Source organism: Silene latifolia, chromosome Y, assembly GCF_048544455.1.
Source record: "Silene latifolia isolate original U9 population chromosome Y, ASM4854445v1, whole genome shotgun sequence".
Lineage (NCBI taxonomy): Eukaryota > Viridiplantae > Streptophyta > Magnoliopsida > Caryophyllales > Caryophyllaceae > Silene > Silene latifolia.
The window spans coordinates 434,999,334-435,025,090 of record NC_133538.1 but is presented as its reverse complement, the minus strand read 5'-3'; the positions used below and the strand labels follow the sequence as shown (position 1 = coordinate 435,025,090).

Sequence of the window (25,757 nt, the reverse complement as noted above, 5' to 3'; positions counted from 1 at the left end):
ATTGCATGGCCTCAAGCCATAGCTTTGAGTCAGAACTGGTCATGGCACCTTTATAGGTTGCGGGTTCACTACTCATTAAGAGTAGAATGTCATCTATGTCATGTTCCTCGACCATACCAATGTATCTGTCCGGAGGAATAGAGACTCTTCCCGACCTCCTAGGTTCCTCAGGAATATTCACCGCAGCCGGGATTGAAGGAATTGGTTCCTCCAATGGTTGCTCGGTATTTGGTTCTGGAATCTCCGACAGGTCGAAGGTTCTATCACTCTTTGCATTCTCGAGAAATTCCTTCTCTAAGAATGTTGCACTAGCCGCAACAAAAACACGTTGTTCGGTTGGCGAATAAAAGTAATGACCAAGTGTTCCTTTAGGATAACCTATAAAGTATGTCTTGACCGATCGCGGGCCGAGCTTATCCTCGTGTCTCTACTTGACATAAGCCTCGCAGCCCCAAACCCGTATAAAGGACAAGTTAGGGACCGTTCCCTTCCATAGTTCATATGGAGTCTTGTCAACAGCTTTAGACGGACTTCGGTTAAGTATTAGAGCAGCTGACAGAAGAGCATAACCCCACAATGAGTCAGGCAACACGGTGTGACTCATCATGGATCGAACCATATCAAGTAGTGTTCGATTTCTCCGTTCGGACACACCATTCAACTGAGGTGTTCGGTGGAGTTAAGCGTAGGGCAATCCCACAGTCCTTAAGGTGTTGATCAAACTCGTGAGAAAGATACTCGCCACCACGGCCTGAGCGCAGTGTTTTAATCTTTCGCCTTGAGAGGTTACGTACCCGATTCTCGGTATTCCTTGAATTTCTCAAAGGATTCACTTTTGTGCTTCATTAAGTAGACATAGCCATATCTACTTAAATCATCCGTGAAAGTGATGAAATACCTATAGCCTTCTCGTGCGGTGATTGACATAGGCCCACATACATCCGTATGTATGAGTCCTAATAGGTCAGCAGCGCGCATTCCAACACCTTTGAAGGAAATTCGAGTCATCTTACCGATGAGACATGATTCACACGTGCCAAATGATTGAAAATCAAAGGCCGAGATAGCTCCATTCTTTATGAGTTGTTTTACGCGTTTCTCATTAATGTGTCCCATACGGCAGTGCCATAGATACGTTTGATCTTTGTCACCAACCTTTAACTTTTTATTCATTACGTGTAATATTTCGGTGGTCTGATCTAAAACATAAATTCCGTTCATGGAGACTGCCTTGCCATAAATCATATCGTGTAATGAGAAAATGCAAGAATTATTCTCTATTACAAATGAAAAACCAAGTTTGTCAAGTGCGTAAACCGAAATAATGTTTTTCGAAAGACTGGTACATAATAGCGATTATATAAAAATAACTCAAATCCGCTAGGAAGCTGGATCACGTATGTTCCCCTCGAGACGGCAGCCACTCGTGCTCCATTCCCGACACGCAGGTCCACCTCACCCTTTACGAGGGGTTCGATGTTTCGGAGCCCCTACACATGATTACACAGATGAGAACCACAACCAGTATCTAGTACCTAAGTTCCATAACTTGCGTGGTTAATCTCAATCATATGAATAAAAGTAGAATAGAAAGAAGACATACCAACAGGTTTAACACGACCTGCTTTTATGTCCTCATGGTAGACAGGACATGTACGCCTCCAATGCCCAGTCTTGTGGCAATGATGGCATTCCATGTTTTCGGTCTTGCTCTTTGTCGCGCCTGATGAGTTACTTGCCTCACCAGGCCCACTCTTACCCGACCACGACTTCTTGAACTTCGGTTTGCCTCGCTAGGTCTCGCTTGAGCTTTGCCCTTACCCTTGCCCTTGTTTGTCACAACGAGAACATCTTGTTTCATGCTCCCACTGAACTTCATGTCCTTCTCGGTCTGTACGAGAAGGGAGTGCAGTTTATGGGGACTTTTCTTCAAATCATTCATATAGTAATTGGCTCTAAAGAGCGCAAAACCATCGTGGAGTGAATGAAGCATGCGGTCAATCATAATGTTCTCGCTGATTTTACAATCAAGCGCCTCCAGTCTCTCGACATTCTCAATCATGCTGAGAATGTGTGGGCTAACCGGTTGGCCCTTCTGGAGTCTCGCATCAAAGAAGCGAGTGGTATGCTCATAGGTCACGATTCTCGGTGCTTTCGAGAATTCCTTGGTGAGCGTGGTGAAAATCTTGTTTGCACCTTGGGCTATGAAGCGTTTCTGCAAATTGGATTCCATTGCAAAAATGAGTACGTTTTTAATCGCACCCGCTTCCATGACGAAGTCGCTATACGTGGAGACCTCGTTAACTCAAGCCGTGGGACCTGGGGCTGGCGGGAAAGGCTCAGTCAGATACTTGAGCTTCCCGTCAGCAGTGGCTGCATTCCGTAATGCCGCCTCCCATTCCGCGAAGTTTGATCTATCATTCTTCAGTCTAGTAGACTGATTCATCTGATTCATAAAGATCCGAAGCCAGGACTCACGGTCCAATGTGGCACTTGGCATTGGGTCATCGAGGATGCCAGCCATTAAGTTATTAGCAGTTTAAAAATCGTGATCTACGCTGAAAAAGAAAGAAAAACAAACACGAAATAAGCAACTCATCGAGGTGATTTAAGTCTATTTAAAATTCATTTTAACCGTGTAGACTCATTGCACTTGCATAATTGATCTCCCTCAAGAATAATACAAATGATCCCAAGACTCAATTTCCGTAAATTGATAAGCCAACTGTTTAGCTAGTTCTTCCGTAAGAACTCTTGGTCAATAGATTTCCGTAAATCCTATCTATAGTCCACCATAATCACAGGATCGTACGAGTGACCATAGTGTTGAGGTAAAATAAGTCAATCAGTTCCAACTTACCCGACGTAGAAGGGGTCATATTATGCCTACCGACGAAGAAGGGATTCATTGGAGTTTGACCTATAAAGACTGTTCTCAATTTTTGTTTATACGAGGAAGATCCCATCAACTTAGTTTTAATTCATTTTAAGTGAACGAATAACTAGCATTACGTGAATGAATTAACTTAGGTGATGGCTTAAACTTGATCGTGTGACATAAGAATGTCATAGAAAACTAACGCGTGACCTCTATATGAGTCAGTTTTCATGCAATTATTAGGTGGTTTGGTTTTTAGGCGGAATATGATGCAATCTATCGTTACGAAAAATAAATAAAAGAATGCAAAGCGTAAATAAAAATTCCTAGTGTGGCCTATCCTAGTAAAAAGAACATAATACAACTTTGGAATCCACCGTTGGACCCGAGAAGCTTGTCTTGATGTTCCATCTTTTCCATGTAGCGGGAGTGAGCATCCGATCTCCATCTTTGGTCTTCTCAAAATTACAATTAAAATTTACAAAATATAAACCTATTTACATTCTAAATAAAACTGTAATTACAAAAAAAATAAAAATGGAGATACGAGATCTCAAAATACAACCAAGACCGTGTTCCATCATTACGGTAACACGTTCTACTAAGGCCACACTAAGTTACAACCGTTTGTAAAAAAAATACGTAATTAAAAGCATTCAAGGCATTCAACAATAACGATAAAAAAAAATGCATCAACTAAATTAAATTTATTCGTGACATAATTCCGTAATTATGTTAAATTTATCCAAACCACCTCTAATGATTAAAATTATGTGACAAAACCGCTTTAATCAACTTAATTTTAATCCGTGATAATCCGTTACTTTAAATCGTTTTAAAATAACTAAATGGTACGTGAGTGAACCGTTTCACTATCAAGCGAATGCACAAAATCCGTATTGTACACATTTTTGGCCGAAAAAAAATAAAACAATTTTTTTTTTTTTTTTTTTAAAAAAAAAATTTTGAAGCTAAAAGCCGAGAGCTCAAAAGGCCAAAAAAAAATTCAAGCGGCTCAAAAAAAAACGAGAGCCACATCAAGACAAACAAAATCGATTTGTTAAAAACCAATTGTAAATGGACATAATCCGTATTAAAGCAAAATTACAATTGACATGATCTTCACATATTGTTATAATTATCGTTTAAAACAACAATACGCAAAGAACAAATCGAAAACAAAACAAAAGATCGTCACAAGGCACGATTTCCAATGCACAAAAAAAATCAGCCGTGTAAAAAAAATACAACCAGCCGTGACAAAAAAAAAATGCCTCTCGTTTTTTTTTTTATGCAAAAAAAAAATATCGATTCAATTTCGTTTGATGAAAAACACATAGAAAAATTCACGTGGCCTCGCTCTGATACCACTTGTGAGGTAATATCCGTATAATACCCTATAAAATTAGGACTATAACGCAAATTTCATATGTGATTATTGTCATAAAACGAAAAACATGAGAAAAACGATAAAGCATTAGAAATAACCTCGGGTCCTAGTGCAATTCGGCAAAATGACAGAGATCAAAGTAGATCTCCTCCTAATTGTTGCACCCAAGATCGTCTGAGACTGTGCCCTTGTGCTAGAAATGAATTCTCTAATTGCCTTGCAATATTGAGAGAATTTGTTGTGTGAGTTTTTGCTAGATGTGAGATCTAAAGTTTTTCAGAGGAAAATACTCTTCAAAACCCTAATTTTCTTTTGCAAATGAATTAGGTTTACAAGAAGGAGATGCTCTCCTTTTTGTCCTTTGCATTCGGCCAAACCGAGCCCTTCATGGGGAAGTGGGCTTCCACTTCCTCTTAATTTTAACTCGTGGTCCGGCTCGTAAAATGCTAAATGTATATGACACGGTTTTATTATAAATCGTCATCGGTTATCGGCTATTAAAATATCAACTAATAACACGGATTAGCTGAAATATTAATACATGTCCGACACAGACGATATTGTATAATTAATTCAATATACATTAATTAAATATAATCGTTTATATTTAATTTACGAATTAACTGCTTAATTCGCCTTAGCCCATTTTATTTAATCCGTATTAAATAAAATATCTCAACATCGCATTTTGACTAATTACTAGTCAAATAACTCGACTAACCGCTTAGTCAATTTGGCATCAACATGATCGTATTTTCATACCGTCACATCTCTCAAACGTATCCTATAGGTGTGACTTTTAGGGACCAGTTGATCACCGCCATCTGTATGACAATAACGTCAAACTTATCTAGCAAGCCAACCGTTATTGATAAACGTGGACCAACTGATTATAATACAAAAGTATACCCTTTGATCCTTTTAGAGATTTATAAGTCCTTGCACTAACTGTAAAGGAAACCAGCCCCAACAGTCTTTAGCTCACCAATCTCACTCACCCCTCCAGAAGATGATGCTCCGTGATTTGTAGGAGGGAAGGAAGGAGGCTTCTGAAAGCCTTGTTGATTCTTATGTGGAGGAACATACGACTGCTGCTGGTGCGGAGGAGGGGTAGGATTAAGCACATTTTGACTAGTCCACCTCAAATTGGGATGAACTGCCCCTTGGTTGTTGTAATAGGAACCCCCTTCTTGCCTATATTGTTGAAAGGCAAGGACTTGTTCCTTCTCCATAAGACAGCCAATAGCAGTGTGACCATCATTACTCCCACACCTCTCACATGTGACGGTCTCCCCTCTAGTAAGCACATGGACCGTCTGAGGCTCCCCAGCAGAATGTAACTCCAACATGTCAAATCTAGCATTCATGGCTTCTAGCTGAGCCACAACCTGCTTATCAACTGCATGAACTGTTCTAATATCATCCCTCGGGTTTCCATACTCAGAACTATGATTCGCCATCTCTTCAATAAGGGCCCATCCCTTATCATCGACGGTATTTTCCTGGAATCTCCCATTAGATGACGCATCAAGTATGGCTCTGTGGTCATCATACAGCCCATTGTAGAACTGGTTAGATATAAACCATGGGTCAAAACCATGGTGAGGAATAGACCTCACCAATTTCTTGAATCGGGACCACGCCTCATATAAAGTCTCATCGGGAGCATGCTTGAAACTGGTAATCTTGGCCCTCAGCTGATTGGTGCGCTGTGGAGGGAAATATCTCTTGTAAAAGGCAAGAGAAAGAGACTCCCAATCTGTAACCCCTACAGTTGTGCGGTCCAAATCAGTCAGCCACTCCCTGGCTGAGTCGGTCAAAGAGAAAGGGAACAAAACCTCCTTAATCTTGTCTTGAGTTACCCCCTTTGTGGCGGGGATAGTAGAATAGTAATCTGTAAAGACCTCCATGTGCTTCCTCGGGTCTTCACCTGCCACACCTCTATAGAGATTTCTTTCTACCAGATTGATGTAGGAAGGACGGATGTCGAATGTATTCCCATCCTCAGTCTGGAGATTGAAACCCTTTGGAATTGAGGATGCTTTAGGCACCGAATGACTGGAAAGTTTTGGCATCTTTACTTGTTGATCGGCAAAAATAGGAATGTCTTCTGCGAAAAGAGAATGATGTAGCTCTGGCTCGAAAGTACTCAAGTCTTCCTTTCGTGATTTTCTCTGCAGACGGAGTCTATGCCTGAATAGTCTCTCTGGCTCTGAATCAGCTGAAACTAACTCAAACCTGTCTGACCTGGGCATAAACAACACTGAAAGAAAATTAATAAGAACAACCTCAAGGAATAAAAATTCCCTAAGACGGATAAAATAAATGAAACAAAGACATATAGGGCAATTGCCTCCCCGGCAACGGCACCAAAATTTGATACGTCTGTCGTGTACCTATCAAAAATAAACTAACTAGACTAACTATATAGCTAGCGAAGTCAGGTCGATCTCCTTAGGGAGGCAAGATATCTGTAGAAGTCCGTCTATTTGGTCACAAATGGGGGGTTTGTTTGAATTGTATTCTAAACTAAAGGTTTAAAGGAAGAGAAGTAGAGAAAAGAGCAGTAAAAGCAGGAAAATAGATTTAAACTATCAAATAGAGAAAGGTCATGTCAGGATTTCGGTTCACTATGGTAGTCCAGTGACTCAACTGTAAACAACTTAGACAAATTAATGCGAGACAAATATGGAAAGGTCCTTTCGGTCTACTTTCTATCCTAAATTACCACTAACTTAACTTTCATCCTCGTCAGGGTAGTCTACTGTTCATAGCAGGCCTATTTAGTCCAATCTTTTGATCTAGGATTAATTTTAGCCATATCAAAGGGATGGCTCAGAAGCGTGCACTCAACTAAGTCAGTAAAATACAATTAAATTGCTATGGTGACAGAATCTCACAATTAATTCATCTAACCTATTTACTACATCGTCACATTTCTAGCGTAGATCCCCTAATCCCAACATGACTTAGATTTAGCTACTCATATTGCTATTAATACTATCAAAACTAACAGCAGATAAATAACCAGCATTCAACATATTAAAACTATAAATAAATTGCAAAAAAAGTAAATTAGGGCAAAGGAATAAACGAAGTGAAACAAACGATTAAAGCAAACAAACGATTGATTATTATTAAGAGAAGAGGAAGAGATTACAATCGTGCGAATCCAGCGTAAAGAACAATCAAATCCGAGCGAAATAAATCCCAAAGTAAAGTTACAGTGAAGGAGAAAATAGTACGCAGTCTTGAATGATAGATAAAAAGATAGTAGAAAATTAGATGCTAATAACCTAGTAACGTAATGCTTAAATAGAAAAAAAACTAAGTCCATAAGATAAAATAAGTTCACGGGCTAATTAAATCCCACGCCAGCAGAAACCACTCGATCGAGTGGAATAAAACCACTCGATCGAGCAAAACTCCATAAGATCTACTCGATCGAGTAGAATAGTTACTCGATCGAGTAACCCCTCTTTATAGCACTTCTGGATCGAGTAGAAAAGTACTCGATCGATCAACTGGGGATGTAAAAACCACTCGATCGAGTAACAAAACCACTCGATCGAGTATTCTGTCTTCAATTCACCTCAAATCCATGCCCAACTGCCTCGTAAACCGTGCCTTCACGCTTCCCAATACAGTATCTCACTCTTGGAAAAATCCCGTCTCCTCTAAATGCATGCAAAAAGGACGAAAAAGGGTACGATTCCACTACTTTCGCGTTCTTTTCTACAAAATGGACAAAAGGAACCAAAGTAGCCAATTCGGGGCATAATGTTATATAAATAGTACAAAAATGCGTAGAAATACATGCTAAAATAGGCTAAAAAGACTATACAATATGCACGTATCAAAGACTCGTTTGATACGTGCCTGATATGTTTGCACATTATGTAATGCGTGAAATCTTCGTTCATCCAAGAGGATGAGTTCTTCATATCTATCTTTCTTCCAATCGGCTTCTGGAATCTGACTTTCGAGTAGAATGTGTAAGGATGGGTTTCTAGCTCAACTGGTTGCACAGCTTTCATGCCTTAAGTCAAATAGAAAGGAGTAGCCCCAGTGGGCGTCCTAACGGATGTGCTATATCCCCATAAGGCGAATGGTATCTTACTTGGCCAATCTCGATAATTATCGATCATTTTCTTGAGGATTGTGACAACATTATTGTTGGCTGCCTCCACTGCGCCATTAGTTTGTGGTCTGTATGGCCAAGAACGGTGGTGTTTGATTTTGTACTTGGCTAGAAATTGTTCAGTCTCAGCCTGGAAATGTGACCCTTTGTCACTGATGATCTCATGTGGACAACCATATCGATAGATGATATTGGTTTGTATGAACTTTGCCACGTTCTTGGCTGTGAGACTAGTGTAAGATGTTGCTTCTATCCATTTGGTGAAATAGTCGATAGCCACCAAAATGAAACAGTGACCTCCTGTTCCGGCTGGGGTGATCTTCCCGACGATGTCGATTCCCCAAGCAGAAAATGGCCAAGGAGATATCAAGGTGTAGAGTAGTGAAGGAGGGATGTGTTGCACATTCCCGAAGATTTGGCAGTTGTGACAATATCTGACATATTTGATGTAATCGGATTCCATTATGGTCCATTAATATCCCAGGCGCGTGATTTTCTTTGCCATCATTGGTCCACTCATGTGATGGACACATTCTCCATCATGGACTTCTTCCATCACTTTATGTGCCTGTGAATGATCAAGGCAACGCAAGACTACACCAAGAGGTGTTCTTTTATACAATTCTCCTTGCATAAGGGTGTATTGAGAGGCGAGTAGGCGTATAGCACATTGTCCTCTCTTATCCATATCTCACGAATAGGTGCCATTGAGCTTGAAGTTTAGAATAGCTTGAAACCAAGGTTCCCCTGGGTTTTCTTCTTCATCTATGATTTGGTGCACGTAGGCTGGTTCTGACCATCGTTTGATGCATAAAGGCATTTCTACCTTATTGTCTGGCATGTTAATCAGAGATGCAAGTTTTACAAGAGCGTCTGCAAACTGATTTTCTTCTCGAGGTAGGTGTAGAAAAGTCACTTGATCGAAGAATTGGGAAACTTGGTCTATCCTGGCCTGATAGGGTGCTAGACTTTCACTTCGAATTTTCCAAGATCCCGTAATTTGGTTGATGATAAGGATGAATCTCCGTGAACTTGGAGATTCTTAATGCCTAAGCCTACTGCCCCTTGTAGCCCAATGAGGCAATCTTCGTATTCTGCTACGTTATTTGTCATCTCGAAGTCGAGTTTAACAGAGAGTGGTGTATGCTCACCTTCAGAAGAAATGAGAAATACTCTTATTCCAAATCCTCTTAGATTTGATGCGCCATCAAAATAAAGGTTCCAAGAGTCTAAACTGGTTTGGAGTATATCCTTATCTGGAAATGACCATGTGTCTATTGTTTGAGTGTCGTTGATGGGATTATCTGCGAATAACTCGGCAACGGCACGCCCTTTTATAACCTTCAGAGGTACGTATTTGAGATCGAACTCTGAGAGCATTAAGGTCCATCTTGCCAAGCGTCCATTGAGAACGGGTTTTTCGAAGAGGTATTTGACAGGATCCATTTTGGAGTACACCTTGACGGAGTAGCTAAGCATGTAATGGCGTAGCTTCTTTATTGTCCACACAAGAGCGAGTCATGTCTTTCCGAGTGGTGTGTACTTGCATTCATACTCTAAGAACTTCTTACTAAGGTAGTAGATAGCTCTCTCTTCTTTTCCGACGGTTTGTGCAAGCATAGCCCCCATGGTTTTTTCGGTCACTATGAGATATAAACCAAGAGGTTGATCTCGTTGAGGAGGTATGAGCACTGGTGGTTTGGCTAGTATCTCCTTGATTTTGTCGAACACTTTTTTACAGTCGTCATCCCATATGGTGTGATCTGCTTTCTTTAGCTTTTTAAATATGGGTTCACAGATCATGGTAAGTTTCGATATGAATCGACTTATATATTGCACCTTGCCTAAAAATCCCCTAACCTCCTTCTCTGTCTCAGATTGTAGCATTTCGACTAGAGCTTTGATTTTGTAAGGGTCGATTTTTTTTTCCTCGTTAACTAACGACATATCCCAGAATCTTGGCTGATGTTACTCCGAATGCGCATTTCTAAGGATTGAGCCTCATGTTGTACTTTCGTAGTCTTAGGAAGAATTTGCGAAGGTTATCAATGTGCCCCTCTCTATCCTTGGATTTGACAATCATATCGTCTACGTACACCTCTACTTCTTTATGCATCATGTCATGTAGGAGCGTGGTTGCAGTGCGTTGATACGTAGCTCCGGCATTGATTAATCCGAATGGCATAACAGTATAACAATAGGTGCCCCATTGAGTAACAAAGGCAGTCTTATGCATGTCTTTTATGGCTATCTTGATCTGATTATATCCCACGTACCCATCCATGAAGGATAACAATGTGTGATCTGCCGTATTGTCCACCAATATGTCGATATGTGGTAGAGGAAAGTCGTCCTTGGGACTCGCTTTATTCAAGTCTCTGAAATCAACACAAACACAGATTCTCCCATCCTTTTGGGTACGGGTACTATGTTGGCTACCCAGTCTGAATACTCAAAACTTTGATGAACCCGGCTTTGAATTGTTTATCGACTTCTTCTTTGATCTTAAGAGCCCATTCTGTCCTCCTTCGACAAAACTTCTGTTTTACAGGTTTGAAACCTGGTTTGATTGGACTTCTGTGTTCTGCAATGTCCCTGTCAATCCTTGGCATGTCTTTGTAGGACCAAGCAAAAACGTCTCTGAACTCGTGCAGGAGGTCTATGAAACAAGCCCTCTCGGTAGGGCTCAAGGTTGTCCATATCCTAAGTTCCTGGGGTTCTATTTCGGTTCCTACGTTGATGGGTTCAGTGTTCTCTATAACTGGTTCCCCTTCCCCCTCTTGTAATATTTCTTTAGCTTGACTATTTTTGACGGTAGGAACCGTTTCTGAAGGAATGAAGTAACAATCGCGAAAGATCTCGATTCCAGCTAGTTGCCTTCCTTTGTAGTGCTAAGGTTCGGGGAGCCCATAGAAGTATTCTTGACTCCCTTCTCTAACGAAGTATCCATTTAGGGTAGGGAGGTTGGGTCGCATCTGGATTCCCACGTTCTTAAGGTTTTGGAACTATGTGAGCATTTCTAGAGCTTCTTCTTTCGTGGGTTTGTATCTGATGTGACTCATATTTGAGCATATTTAGTCTCCGAATTAGCCTCGTTCCTATGCTTTTTAGTGCATAATTAGGTCATTTATTATCTTTAGTTTCTCGTTTTGCATATTCTTTGAGGTTTTGATCCCTTGGTAGGAAAGGAGTGCAAACCTTGCATTTTCATGGCAAAATGGAGCTAAATTGATTGAATTCAATGACCAAGCATCAAAGCGAAGACAATGCTAGAAGGCCTATGTAGATAATAATGTCGATTGGGCAATGATGAAAGGATTCTTGCATCTCCAACAACGGATTGTTGAAGAAAGAAAAGAAGAGAAGTGACTGTGAAGGAATCAGAGCGTCGCAGTACCCAGGACGAGCGTCGCCCTGCTACAGTCCGGCGTCCCGAGGCCTAGACGCTCGTTTTGAGGCTAAATGATCTGAGCGTCCCAACCCACAATCCGCTCGGATTCTGCTCCAGAACCAACCGTCCATCAGCCAAGACGCTCGGAACGAGCGTATTACTTGAAGACCACCAAAACGGAGATGAGCATCTCCTTGGAGAGGAGCACTTCCTCAACTTTTCTTAAGGGTTTTAATAGTCATTTAAGCCCTTAGTAACCCTAATCTTTGTACCGAATCTCTAGTATAAATACCCCCATTGTACTAATTAGATTATCATGTCATCTAAATACGATCTTAATCAAGTCCTAATACTCTCTTAATCTTGTAATCAATTCTTAATTTAGCATTAATACAAATCTTATTTCTTAATCATTCCTTAATTTCTCTATTGTTCATCATTTATTTTGGGTAATTAGAAGATTATTTGGGTTTATTTGGAGGATTGACAACCTTCCATCAATCATCAAGTACTTCTATTATTCTTTGCTTTATTATTTGGAATCATCTTTATAGGTACAATTCTCTCTTAATCCTTTTTAATTATTGTTAATCATCTTCATTTGTTCATCATGTTTTGCCTTGCTAGTATGATTGACAACCTTGTTAGCATGTTAAACTTGATAATGAGTGAGTAGTTTCCTTAACTAGGGTTGATGGGAAATTAGGGGAAACCAACATGGGGATTGATTCATGCTTAATCTAATAGGTTTTCATAATTAATTTGCTTGCTTGTTGTGATTTCAACTTATGCACATGTTATGTTTGATGAAATGCGAGCCATTGAATCCTTGCATTTTTTACCCATCACTTACCTTTTCAATGAGACTTGTAAGACATAAACCAACTCGAGTATCATTAGACCATGCATATAGTTGGATAGGGAGGATTAAGTCTACTTGTAGGTGTTGTACAATCTAATCGATTCAGCTCCGGGACCCAAACCTTCCTAGGTATTGTAAGATATACACTAACTCGATCCCATCACAACAATAATTGATTGCATCTAGTAGAGAATATGTTTGTATGATCAAATCTTATGAATCCCCTATGAACCCATGACACCCTAGTGCTTTTAATCAATTGTTTACATCTCATTTTAATCACCTTGCTTGCTTTCACTATTTTGTTTGCATTGTTATTTAGTTTAGTTGATCTCCTACCTCAACCCAAATTCTGACACCCTTAGACACAACCACTTGCAATCGAAAATCCGACATCAATACCCGTCCCTTGGGATCCGACCTTTACTTACCTCTTTACTAAAAGTAGAGTAGTTTGTGAAGTTATAAATATTATTTTGGTCTAGGTAACTCTTAACGACAAGTAACCGAAATACATACACCGACCGAAAATGGCGTCGTTGCCGGGGACGGTGTTAACTTGATTTGATTTTCTTTGATTGTTTTTAGTTGCGTCTTTCTTTACCTTGGGGAAGTCAAACTCCTCAAGGTTTGTTCTTATTATTTTCAAGTTGTTTGATATTTTGCATGTCTAGGAGATCACAAGGTAACTTGTTACCCATTGATCTTGAAATTGAAAGAACTTAGACCAACAATAGAAGACTTGCTAGGAATACTTTGAGAGGTATTGGTGAGATTGTGGACATTCAACCAAATAACATTGAATTCATCAACCCTTTTGCAAGAGAAGGAGAGGATAACCCAACACATAAGCAACCACAAAATCAACCCACAATGCCTAAATTCTCATCACATTCCGTACCAACCGAGGAGAACCTACCAAATGGTACTCCCACACCACAACATTTAACCGGTAATTTCATTGCAAAATCCGCATTTATACAGTTAGTTGAGAGAAGTCAATTTGGGGGGATGCCTAGTGAAGACCCTCATTCTCATATGGAGACTTTTTGTGACTATTGTGATGCGATTTCTCAAATCGGAGTTACTCAAGACCAAATTCGATGGATCTTATTTCCTTTTTCTTTGATTGGTTCCGCGAAGCAATGGTTAAAGAGCCTAGATAAGGCTACTCTTGGTATTGACTCTTGGAAGAAATTCGTACTTGATTTCTCAAGAAATTCTATCCTCCGGAGAAGACTAACATGTTGAGAGCCCAAATCACCGGGTTCAAACAAAGGGATGAAGAATCTTTGTATGAAGCATGGGACAGATTCAAGGATACTTGCCGATCATGTCCTCATCACGAACTTAGCGAGTGGTTCTTGGTACAACAATTTTGGAATTGACTTTATGAAGACTCCCGAAACATTCTCAATATAGGATCAAATGGTATGTTCACCGAAGTTGACGATAATCAAACATGGGACAAGATTGAGGAAATGGCGGTCCATAACTCACAATATAGTAGACCTCGAAAGGCTACTGGAGGAGGAAAGCATGAAGTGGATTCTATTACTCAATTGGGTGCTCAACTTAGTGCTCATATTGATACCATTAATTTGAAGTTTGAAAAGGCCATGGCTAAGCTTGAAGAAGCCTCCAAATCATCTAAGCAACATGTGAATCTCATGGTGGCATCTTCATCAATTCCAAGTGGAGTATGTGAGAGTTGTGGAACTTTGGGACATGACAAAAGTGAATGTAGGGGAACAAGCGAACAAGTGAATGCTTTCCAAGCATACAAGAGTGGTACCCCTTATTCCAACTATTACAATGAAAACACCAAATTCCATCCCAACCTCTCATACAAAATCCAAAATGTTCAAAACCCTCAAACAACAAACCCCCCACCTCCAATGAGAAACCAAGCTCAAAGACCCTTTTGGAACAAAAACCAAGGTTATCAAAATCAAACTCCATAAAATCAATCCAATGATCAAGGTTTGATGTTCAAAAAGCGGTCCTCCAAATGCAAAAGAACCAACAAGAATTTTTCACTCAAATGCAAAAAGATATTCAAGCAAAAGACATAACCATCAACAACATCCTAGCCCACACCAAAATGTTGGAAACCCAAATATCTCAATTATCATCTTCTAGCTCTGAAAGACAAAAGGGGCAATTACCACCTCAAAGTAATCCCCCAAGACATGAATCGGTGAGTGCCATCCATTTGAGGAGTGGTACAAGCTATGAGGGGCCAAAGAAGCAAATTGAGGAAGACATTGTGGAGACTAGTGATAAGGAAAGAGTTGTGCAAAACTCTAAGGAAGAAGAACCCATCATTCAAGAAGCTTCAAAGAAGAATGGAGAAAAAGCTAAAGAGAAGGAGCCTATTGTGATTAGACTTCCATTCCCATGTCGTCAAGCTAAGCCTAAGTTTGATGAACAACTTGGAAATTTTATGGAGGTTGTGAAAAACTTGGAAGTCTCAATTCTATTTACGGAATTAATCAATCATGTTCCGGCCTATGCAAAGTATATGAAAGACATTCTTACGAAGAAGAAATCCATCCGGAAGCTTGAGACTATTGCTTTCACTAAGGTTAGTAGTGCCATTCTACAAGGAAGTTCACCTCCAAAACTAAAGGATCCGGGAAGCTTCTCTATTCCATGTACCATTGGCGACACCACAATCAACAAAGCTCTATGTGACCTTAGGGCAAGTGTGAGTGTCATGCCATATTTAGTGTGCAAAAGGTTAGGAATAGGAGAGATTAAGTGCACTAATATCATGCTTCAAATGGTGGATCGATCAACAAAGACACCTTTAGGGGTATGGGAAGATGTACCGGTAAGAATTGGCAAGTTGTTCATCTCGATCGAGTGGTTTCTCTTATGGGCTCGGGCTTTTAGCTTTAATCCGTCATTAGGTTAAATAAAATCCTATTTTTCTTATAAATAGGAAGGGGAGAAGTCATTTAGAACTCTCTTCTCTCTCTTGTCAACTGTTTTAGTGCTGGATATTATTTTCTCTCTATTTTCTGGATCTCTTCCACTGTAACATTCTCTTTCCCTTTTCTCTCATTTTATTTAATGTTTATTTTCTTTCCCCTTTGCTTTTGTTCTTACTTTTATTATGTCTAGCTAATTTCTCTGCTAGGATTAGGTGATTCGATGGATAAATGTTAATTGCTAATTAGTTTATAGATTGGTCGTTGTTGTTTTAGTCTTTGTTGTTAATCACTGCCCTTAATTGTATCTAGCTGATTGAATCGATGCAATTAGCCTTTTAATTTTGGTAAGCCTTGACCTAGACCGAAAGGTTAGAAGGGGTGAGACCCGCAGTGAACAATAGGATGCTTTAGTGAGGGCGAAAGTTAAGCTAATAGCATTTTAGGGCGAACTGAGACCGAAAGGAGATATTCATTGCCCCTTAGACCGACACATCGACTGATCTGTGACCTTCACTGCGATTGACTGACGTTCATTGATGACCCGAAATCCTAGTCCTCTCTCCCTTGCTTGTTAATTCCTCTCATTTCTATTTCTCTTGCTTTATCTAATTTAGTTTAGTCAAACAACTCAAAACCCCCAACTTGTGACTTAGACAGACCGAATAGACAAGTAGATAGTGACCACCTTCCTGTGGAGATCGACCCTACTTACCGCTGACTTCTGTTAGTAGTAGCTAGGTTTTATTTTTGGTACCTGACAACAGTATCAACTCACCCTTGAAGTGCGAGATGAAACAATCACTTTTAATCTTGGCAAGACAATGAGAGCTGCCCGATTACATGAGCCGTGTTTCATGGTTGATCATTATAGCCGAGAAGGTGATAGGAAGAAGTTGGCGTTCCAATGCAAAGAACAAGCTATGGGTAAAAAATCACCACCCATATGGGAGAAGAAAATGGGTAACCTCCAAGATGCTCTGTCCAAGGAACAAGGATATTTCAACAAGAATGAGAGCTTGAATAGCTCACCACCACTCATGACAAGAGAAGAGGAAGGCCTCATTGGCCATAATGACAAGAAGAAAGAGGAGTTGTTCTCATCAACTCGTGATATTATTGGAGAATAAGTAGATGAAGTATGCGGTCTTTGGGATGATGAGTTTGAGTGGATATTCAATCCTTATATCGGTAATGTTATTACCCAAGACCACAATGAAGAAAAACAAGTGCAAAGGTCTATTGAAGATCTTTATCATGACAATGAACAAGCTTTCGACTACTTCTTCAAGGTGTTGAGCAACAACAACAACACCTTGGCTATGCCCCTTGACATCTCATTTATGGATGAGAGTTTGGTGGAGTCCTCCCTAAACCACCATTTGTAAATATTCTAACCCCTTAACTTGCATTTTACTTATTGTATTGCATTTTTGTCAATTTTGGATTTGTATTTTTATGCCTTGATCAAGATTTTCATCATTTTGAGAGAAAGTGAGGGAGGGACTTATGTGATTATTGATGTGTAGTGTTTTGACATAGTGTGGGGATAGCAATTGCCTAGGCTATCCAAGCCTTCGAAGTGCCCCCACAATGAAGACCAAAGAAATGAAGAGTTAATGACACGGGTTATGAAATACCCACGGATGGACCTGAATTCGTATGGTAGAGGGAGAATCCGAGCGGCCCATAGGGAATCCGCTCGTCCTGAATATAATCTGAGCATCCTGTTGAGAAGATGCTCGTCCTGAGAGAGCTGGAAAAAGAAGTTTTTAGTCTTACTGAGAATCCGAGCGTCCCACAAAGAATGGAAATTCAAGAGTCTATTCCTCCTATGGAAGCTACTACTTCTACTCCGGTTCTTGAACAACTAGATGATTATCCGGAGGTAATTTTCACTTCCGACTCTCATAGGGAGAAATTTGTTTCCTTTGCTAAGAAATCTATTTTACCCACCAAATTCATATTCCAAGAGACCTTGTCAAAATTGGGTGTCTTAGAACAAACCAAGACCTTTTTCGAGTCCATGGGGTTGCGTACTTTGTTTGGTATGAAAGAGTTGACTTACTCATCCCTCACCTTAGAGTTCTTAAGCTCTTTGAAAGTCACCAAGGTGGAGACCCGAACAAACATTGAATTCCGTCTCGAGAATATTGATAGGAAATTGTCTTTTCGCAAGTTTGGTGAAATTTTTGGCCTTAGCAATGACCCGACTTACACGAAGAAACCTACCAAGTATGATCCCACTCCCTTATGGAAGGATATTACTGGGAGAGAGTTTACATCTTACCATGATTGTCGTGCTCTTTTTGTCCATCATCCGGGCATAAGGGATGGCACAAAGTTGTTGGGCATACTTTGATTTCTAGGAAGGGAACGAACCATTTCACCGAACTTGACTATATTTATCTCGAGTCGACCTTGAACATTGGAAGAGAGTTCACCAAAAAGTACAACATTCTTCAACTTTTGATTGAGAGGTGGCTCAAAGTCGATCATGGCAAAGAAGGCACGGCTTTATTGTTAATGGAGGTTTGGTAACTTATTTGGCAAAACACTTAAACCGGAACTTCAACAAGGATAACACCTATAAACCGGTTAAGGGAGACCATATCATTGATCTAGCCACCATGGTTCAAAAATTCAAATGGGTCACGAATGATACTCTTGATGACAAATTTGGGTGGTTAACAAAAGATGCTAAATCCTTCACATTGCCAAGCAAGATTTGCCGATTAAATGTTCATAGGCCAAACTACCTTCTCCCACTCTCCGAGTAAGTATATTATACAACACCAAGGGGAAGACATTGCCGAGCCCTCCTCCTCCATTATCACCCCACCTTACCCATTCACCTACCATGAATTTCAACCCGAAAATGTTAAGGCGGGGAATGACTACTTGACTCTCTTGATGAAAGAAATGCACAAGCAAGCTTATGAGGATAAAGTCAATTCTTATAAAGCACAATATCCGCCGCTCCTACATCTTGCTAGGCAAGGACTTCTTGACCCATCTTGTCCTTTGCCTAGTTGGGCGGATAAGGAAATCTTATTTCCTAGTGCTTCTAGAGGTGGTAGCTTGGGTGAAGAGGAGATGGTTGTTGTTGAGAGTGGTGCACAAGAAGGTGAAGAAGAAGAAGAAGAAGAAGAAGAAGAAGAAGAAGAAGAAGAAGAAGAAGAAGAAGAAGAAGAAGAAGAAGAAGAAGAAGAAGAAGAAGAAGAAGAAGAAGAAGAAGAAGAAGAAGAAGAAGAAGAAGAAGAAGAAGAAGAAGAAGAAGAAGAAGAAGAAGAAGAAGAAGAAGAGGGTAGTGAGGAAGAATAAGGAAGTACAAGTGCAAGTGATAATAACTCCGGATCTATGGAGGTTGATGATGATTCTAGTGAAGTTGGTGATGATGGAGATGATAGTGATGACGCCATGGGTGAAGATTGAGGATTAGCAAGCTCTTGGGAGGATACCACATTACTGTGTGAGTTTCCTACACCTCCTTTAAGGTTTGTCTATTTCTCTTGTTTTTCATATAATTTTTATCTTGATCGTAATTTTGAGTCCTAGCATCAACTAAAGGACTCACACCTGGGCCACATTGAGGTGTTTCTTTTATCGCTCCCACATTCAAAATCCAAAATGACAAATGTAGTTTCATGCATAGCATCCTTATGCATGAACTCCCCCAATTTTTGACATTAGAAATAGTGTCTATTTTAGTTTGGAAAGTTTATGCATATGCATTGGGAGATAATCTAAATTATGATCTCCAACATAACAAAAATCATGCATCATATAGCATAGCTTAGTTTGCATTCACTCTTGTTTATATGTCATATAGTTTGCATTTAGCTTAGAAATCATTCATTTTCATATAGATTGCATAATTTCCTATCGTATTGGCCATTGAGGACAATACACATACTAGTATGGGGATGGGAAATTCTAACATGACTTTTTAAACAAAAATGATAAAATTTGAAAAATACAAAAACATGTCTTTTTTATTTCATAATCATAAAAACCATAAAAAATTGAAAAATTCAAAAAATCCAAAAACATGTTCATTTCCTTTGTAGTGTAGTCTTATATATATTATTTTGTATATATTGTGTTTGTTTATCCTTTTTCACATTGATCGACTACGCCACATCCGAGACATGAGGATATTGAAGACCGCATGGTATGATCTTTCCAATCTCCTTTTTCCTCTTTATGTTAATGACTATGTGGCTTTATTTTAGTTGATGCGGTATAAACAATGTGAATTTAGGATTGCATTTAGATTATTTGGCATAATAGTTGGTAGAAGCATATGCATTAGGATATATATATGTTAGTTGCATCATAGCATGTAGTTGCATTTAGGAAAAATTTTGAGAAACCGTCTATTTGGGAATCTTGACAAGTGTATATAAGGCCCTTGTAGATACTTTTTCTTCTTAAGACTTTGCTTGTTAGAATGCTTGTAAAACACCCTAGGATTGTCATGCTAGTATTCTTTGACCCATGGATTAAAGCCTAGTCAAGAGTACCTTGTGGTGTGATAACTCCTTGGCTACCGTTTATTCCAAGGTGACCCTTGAAACCATGCAACCATCATCCATGTTCTATCACATTTTGTCATCAAAGGGAATGGGCACAAAAAATGTTCAAAATTTGAGTTCAAGAAATGAAATGAAAAGTCAAAAAGTTTGCAATTGCATCAAAAGAAAAGAGGAGTAACAAAAATAGACTTCTAATGCTTCAAAAATAAGCACCCTCCCTACAAATGGGGTAGCTTTGAAAATGTTCAAAAAGAAATGCAAGAAAAAGTTGAAAAATTGTCAAGTGTTGAAAATGTCAAACATCAAAAGAAATGGCAAATAAAGTGTTCTCAAAATGTCAAATTCCATAAATTGGGGGGAATAACAACAAAAAAAAAAGCAAACTCCCATATGAAACTCAAGTTCTGATGATCCTTTTTCCATCGTATCCACTTTTGTGCATGGTAGAGAGGGGACGACCCTTCTTCTTGTTTAGGCAAGGAGGGGAATTCTGCGATCCTCTAGTGTTTCTAACACCATAGGGAGTCTACTCTTGACGAAAGCATTTAACAATTGAGGACAAAGGTACCCTATCTTGACACAACTTGGAGGTGATTTATTGGTATCCTTCTAGGCTTAGTAGTTTAAAGAAACCATATCTATAATGGAATGTGTACCCTTAGATTGCTTCCCCTTTAGATAATTTCCGCCACTTAGATGAGGAAAGTGGTTATTCATTTTTGTAGATGCATCCATTGCTTGCTTTGTGTGCTTTAATGCTTGGATGTGTCGCCATTTTGGCAAGCCCCACCTTGCCTTGCAAGAAGGCATCCTACCTCATGGTTGTCTTGTTGTGAGTTGAAGGGGCGGAGTGAGACCCGCTAATTGTCTCACATCGGCTATATTAGTAGTTTAGTTTGAATAAGGGTCCTAGTTTTTGTCACCTCTTTACTCAGGACGAGCAAAGGTTCGGTTTGGGGATATTTGGTGTGACTCATATTTGAGCATATTTAGTCCCCGAATTAGCCTCGTTCCTATACTTTTTAGTGCCTAATTGAGTCATTTATTATCTTTAGTTTCTCGTTTTGTATATTCTTTGAGGTTTTGATCCCTTGATAGGAAAGGAGTGCAAACCTTGCATTTTCATAGCAAAATGGAGCTAAATTGATCGAATTCAATGACCAAGCATCAAAGGGAAGACAATGCTAGAAGTCCTATGTAGATAATAAAGTAGATTAGGCAATGATGAAAGGATCCTTGCATCTCCAACAAGATCCCCGAGGATTGTTGAAGAAAGAAAAGAAGAGAAGTGATTGTGAAGGAATCCGAGCGTTGCAGCGCCCAGGACGAGTGTCGCCCTGCTACAGTCCGAGCGTCCCGAGGCTAAGACGCTCGTCTTGAGGCCAAATGATCCGAGCGTCCCGACCCACAATCCGCTCGGATTCTGCTCCAAAACAAACCGTCCCTCAGCCAAGACGCTCGGGACGAGCGTATTACTTGAAGACCACCAAAACGGAGATGAGCATCTCTTTGGAGAGGAGCACTTCCTCAACTTTTCTTAAGGATCTTAATAGTCATTTAAGCCCTTAGTAACCCTAATCTTTGTACCTAATATCTAGTATAAATACCCCAATGTACTACCTAGCTAGATTATCGTGTCATCTTAATAGGATCTTAATCAAGTCCTAATACTCTCTTAATCTTGTAATCAATTCTTAATTTAGCATTAATACAAATCTCATTTCTTAATCATTCCTTAATTTCTCTATTGTTCATCATTTATTTTGGGTAATTAGAAGATTATTTGGGTTTATTTGGAGGATTCACAACCTTCCATCAATCATCAAGTACTTCTATTATTCTTTGCTTTATTATTTGGAATCATCTTTATAGGTATAATTCTCTCTTAATCCTTTTTAATTATTGTTAATCATCTTCATTTATTCATCATGTTTTGCCTTGCTAGTATGATTGACAACCTTGTTAGCATGTTAAACTTGATAATGAGTGAGTAGTTTCCTTAACTAGGGTTGATGGGGAATTAGGGAAAACCAACATGGGGATTGATTCATGCTTAATCTAATTTGTTTTCATAATTAATTTGCTTGCTTGTTGTGATTTCAACTTATGCACATGTTATGTTTGATGAAATGCGAGCCTATGAATCCTTGCATTTTTTACCCATCACTTACCTTTTTAATGAGACTTGTAAGACATAAACCAACTCGAGTCTCATTAGACCATGCATATAGTTGGATAGGGATGATTAAGTCGACTTGTAGGTGTTGTACAATCTAATCTATTCGGCTCAGGGACACAAACCTTCCTAGGGATTGTAAGATATACACTAACTCGATCCCATCACAACAATAATTGCTTGCATCTAGTGGAGAATATGTTTGTATGATCAAATCCCATGAATCCCCTATGAATCCATGACACCCTAGTGCTTTTAATCAATTGTTTACATCTCATTTTAATCATCTTGCTTGCTTTCACTATTTTGTTTTTATTGTTATTTAGTTAAGTTGATCTCCTACCTCAACCCAAATTGTGACACCCTTAGACACAACCACTTGCAATCGAAAATCCTACATCAATACCCGTCCCTTGGGATCCGACCTTTACTTACCTCTTTACTAAAAGTAGAGTTGCTTATGAAGTTATAAATATTGTTTTGGTCTAGGTAACTCTTAACGACAAGTAACCGAAATCCATACACCGACCAGTATTCCAATCCTAATGGTATCCTTCGAGAGTTTCCTTCTTTGTAAGGTGCAAAGGTATTTCTTCGGATAGGATTCAGTGGCATTCCCGGGAAGTGTCCCTGAGACTTGATTATGTGGTTAACCACTAGATTGGAATATGGATTGAGGTACAAGAGTGCCAGTTCACTTTCTACAAGGTTTATGCTATGGAAGCCCCCAAGCTCGTATATTGGGTCTGTAACTACTTGGTTGCTTGTCATCTTTTCTATCACTGCCTTAATAGGTGACGAAGTGATCGTCACTACTTTGCCATCTAATGGAATCTTGATTTTTTGGTGGAGGGTGGATGTTACCGCTTTGGAAGCGTGAATCCAAGGCCTTCCCAGAAGTATGTTGAATGATGCTTCGATATCCACTATTTGAAAGTTAACCTTTTGCTCAATCGGCCCCATGGCTATGGTGAGGTTGACTAGTCCTACTACCTTGCGTCGAGTACCGTCGTATGCGCGAACACCTTGGTTAGTAGGGGTCCAATCTGACTCTTTCATGCCCAACTTATATGTTGTTTTTAATGGTATGACGTTGACCGCAGAGCCATCATCTGCTAAAGTCTTTGGCACATTCTTCTTTAAACAAATGACAGTAATGTATAGAGCCAGGTTGTGACTAGCGCCGAAAGGTGGCAGATCCTCATCCGAGAAAGTAAGTGGGTTACTTAGCTTAGTTGAATCTTGGAAGACCAAGTTGAGCACGTCATCAGATGTAGAGTTATGTGCCACGTTTAACTTAGCCAAGGCTTGCAGTAGAGCTTGGCGATGAGGGAAGGAACTTGCAACTAGTTGCCAGACTGAAAGATCAGCCTTTGTCTTTTGTAATTGCTTTAGAAAGTGGTCAGTAGACGTATCTTCGCCATCATTTGGTGTGACAACGTTGGTGCCAGTAACTGGACCATTAGCTATGGGACCATTCTGAGAGGCATTTTGATACGGACGTCCTGAACGAGTAAGGTGGTCTTGATCAGGTGGTCCTTGGGGAGGTATTCATCCTCATCATCATTGGCCCATATTCCGTTGACAGTAGCAAGCTCTCTCAACCTGATGATTTCAGCTTCTAAGTGGATTATTTGATCGATTAGGCCATCAACCACGGTTACCACTTCTTGCATCGTAAAACTTCAGGAAAGATTTAGTGGCGTACTTTCCTTAGGCGTGGTGTTTGGATTTCGGAGGGATGCCACTACATTTTCTAGTTTTGAGACTTTTCTATTCACACTCCTTGCCCATGCAACGAAGTCGGTGATGGTAGGAGAAATGGTGGAGTAACTCCCCTCATCTTCTAATGCATGGATCTCATCTTCGACTGGAGAAATGAGGTGTGATCTGAACAATCTAAGGTAGATTCTTCATTTGTAATCATCAGAATTCCAAAAGAATTCTGAGTATTGTTAGGCTTACCTCCAGGAGGTATGGGTAGGCGACCATCTTCGATCATATCTTGAAGGATATGCTTTAGCTTGTAACATTTCTCTTTATCGTGTCCCTTACCTCTATGATATTCGCAGTATGAATTTCGTCCCAGAACTTGGATTTCTTTTCTGGATCAGGTGTAGGACCTATGGGTTGGAGCTTACCTTGTTTCATTAGTCTTTTCAAAGCATTGGAGTACGTGTCACCAATGTCTGTGAATTTCCTTTGGGGGTTATTCTTCTTTGATGATTCAAAAAGGTTAACCTCATCAGTCTTGCTAGTAGAGCCATAAGAACGGCTCGTCGAGCCTTAATATCCACGACCCACCGTTTTGGACAAGAGTCCTTTATGGATGTCATCCTCAATTCTTGTCCCTAGCACAGTTAAGTCTTTGAAGGTTTTAATGTTTTGGTACCTCAAGTAATTAGCGTAAATGGGCCTTAAGTTATCCACGATATTTTCCACAAGGATAACTTCATCAGGATGCTCGACAAGGTGTGTATTGGTCTTCCTCTACCTACTTAGGAAGTCGGTGAAGCCTTCTTTCTCATTTTGGGTAAGAACCTCTAGAGTGCACATATTGACTTGGATTTCAGCATTATCCGTATATTGCTTAGCGAACTCGATTGCGGCGTCATCCCAGGTGGCAATCTTCTTGTGCTCTAGGGAATAGAACCATTGCTTAGGAATGGTGTCGAGAGATGAAGGAAATATCCTTAAGAACATCTCGGGTTTGATGCCTTTGATAGACATGTAGTCTTTAAAAGCACGAATGTGGTTCAAAGGGTTTTCATGTCCCTTGAATTTCGGGATATCAGTCACGTTGAAGTTGGTTGGCAATTTGGCGCTCACGGCCTCATACTTGCGATTGTTCTCCCTATAGATGTCGTCTCCTTTGAGGTACATTAATTTCTCCTCCAAGTATTGGAGTCGCTTCTCAGCTTCAGTAAGACCTACTGGATGGTTGACTTATGCTTGTCCAACATAGGGTGGAAGGTTGTCATTCAAAACTTCAATAGGAATTTCATCTTCTACAAGAGGTAGCCTAGTTTCTACCGCAACAATCCGGTTTTCAATAGCATTAGAGCGTTCATAAGCTTGTTCTTGACTTGTTTGGAGACGAGCGAGTGCAGCTAAGATTTGATCATTACCATTTTGGGGTTGTCCATTGACACTTGCGTGACTAGTTCCAGACATGTTGGAAACTGGATAAGAGATCGATGACGAATCAAAACATGATCGACCATTCTAGAACACTTACTCAAAGAAAAGACTCGAATTGTTAAGTGGGAGTGTGCCACTTGTGTCAGATGAGGTTTGATAATGACAAAGTTTTGAAATATTTGTCCTAATCAACTGTAGTGTAGTTGTAGGAGTGTTGACTCGAAGTGAGGTTTTGAAATGGGCTTTTAAGGCCCGACTTTTGAATCGATTTTTGGACAGAGTTTTGACTCGTTTTGCGCTAATT

At 39.8% G+C, this 25,757-nt stretch overlaps 1 non-coding gene across 1 annotated transcript; it reads right to left on the bottom strand.

The window, feature by feature from the left end:
* Nucleotides 1-13,906: 13,906 nt before the first annotated feature.
* Nucleotides 13,907-14,013, bottom strand: LOC141635156 (small nucleolar RNA R71). Its single transcript, XR_012539860.1, has one exon. It is a non-coding gene; the product is annotated as a small nucleolar RNA R71 (small nucleolar RNA).
* Between the last annotated feature and the right edge of the window lie 11,744 nt (nt 14,014-25,757).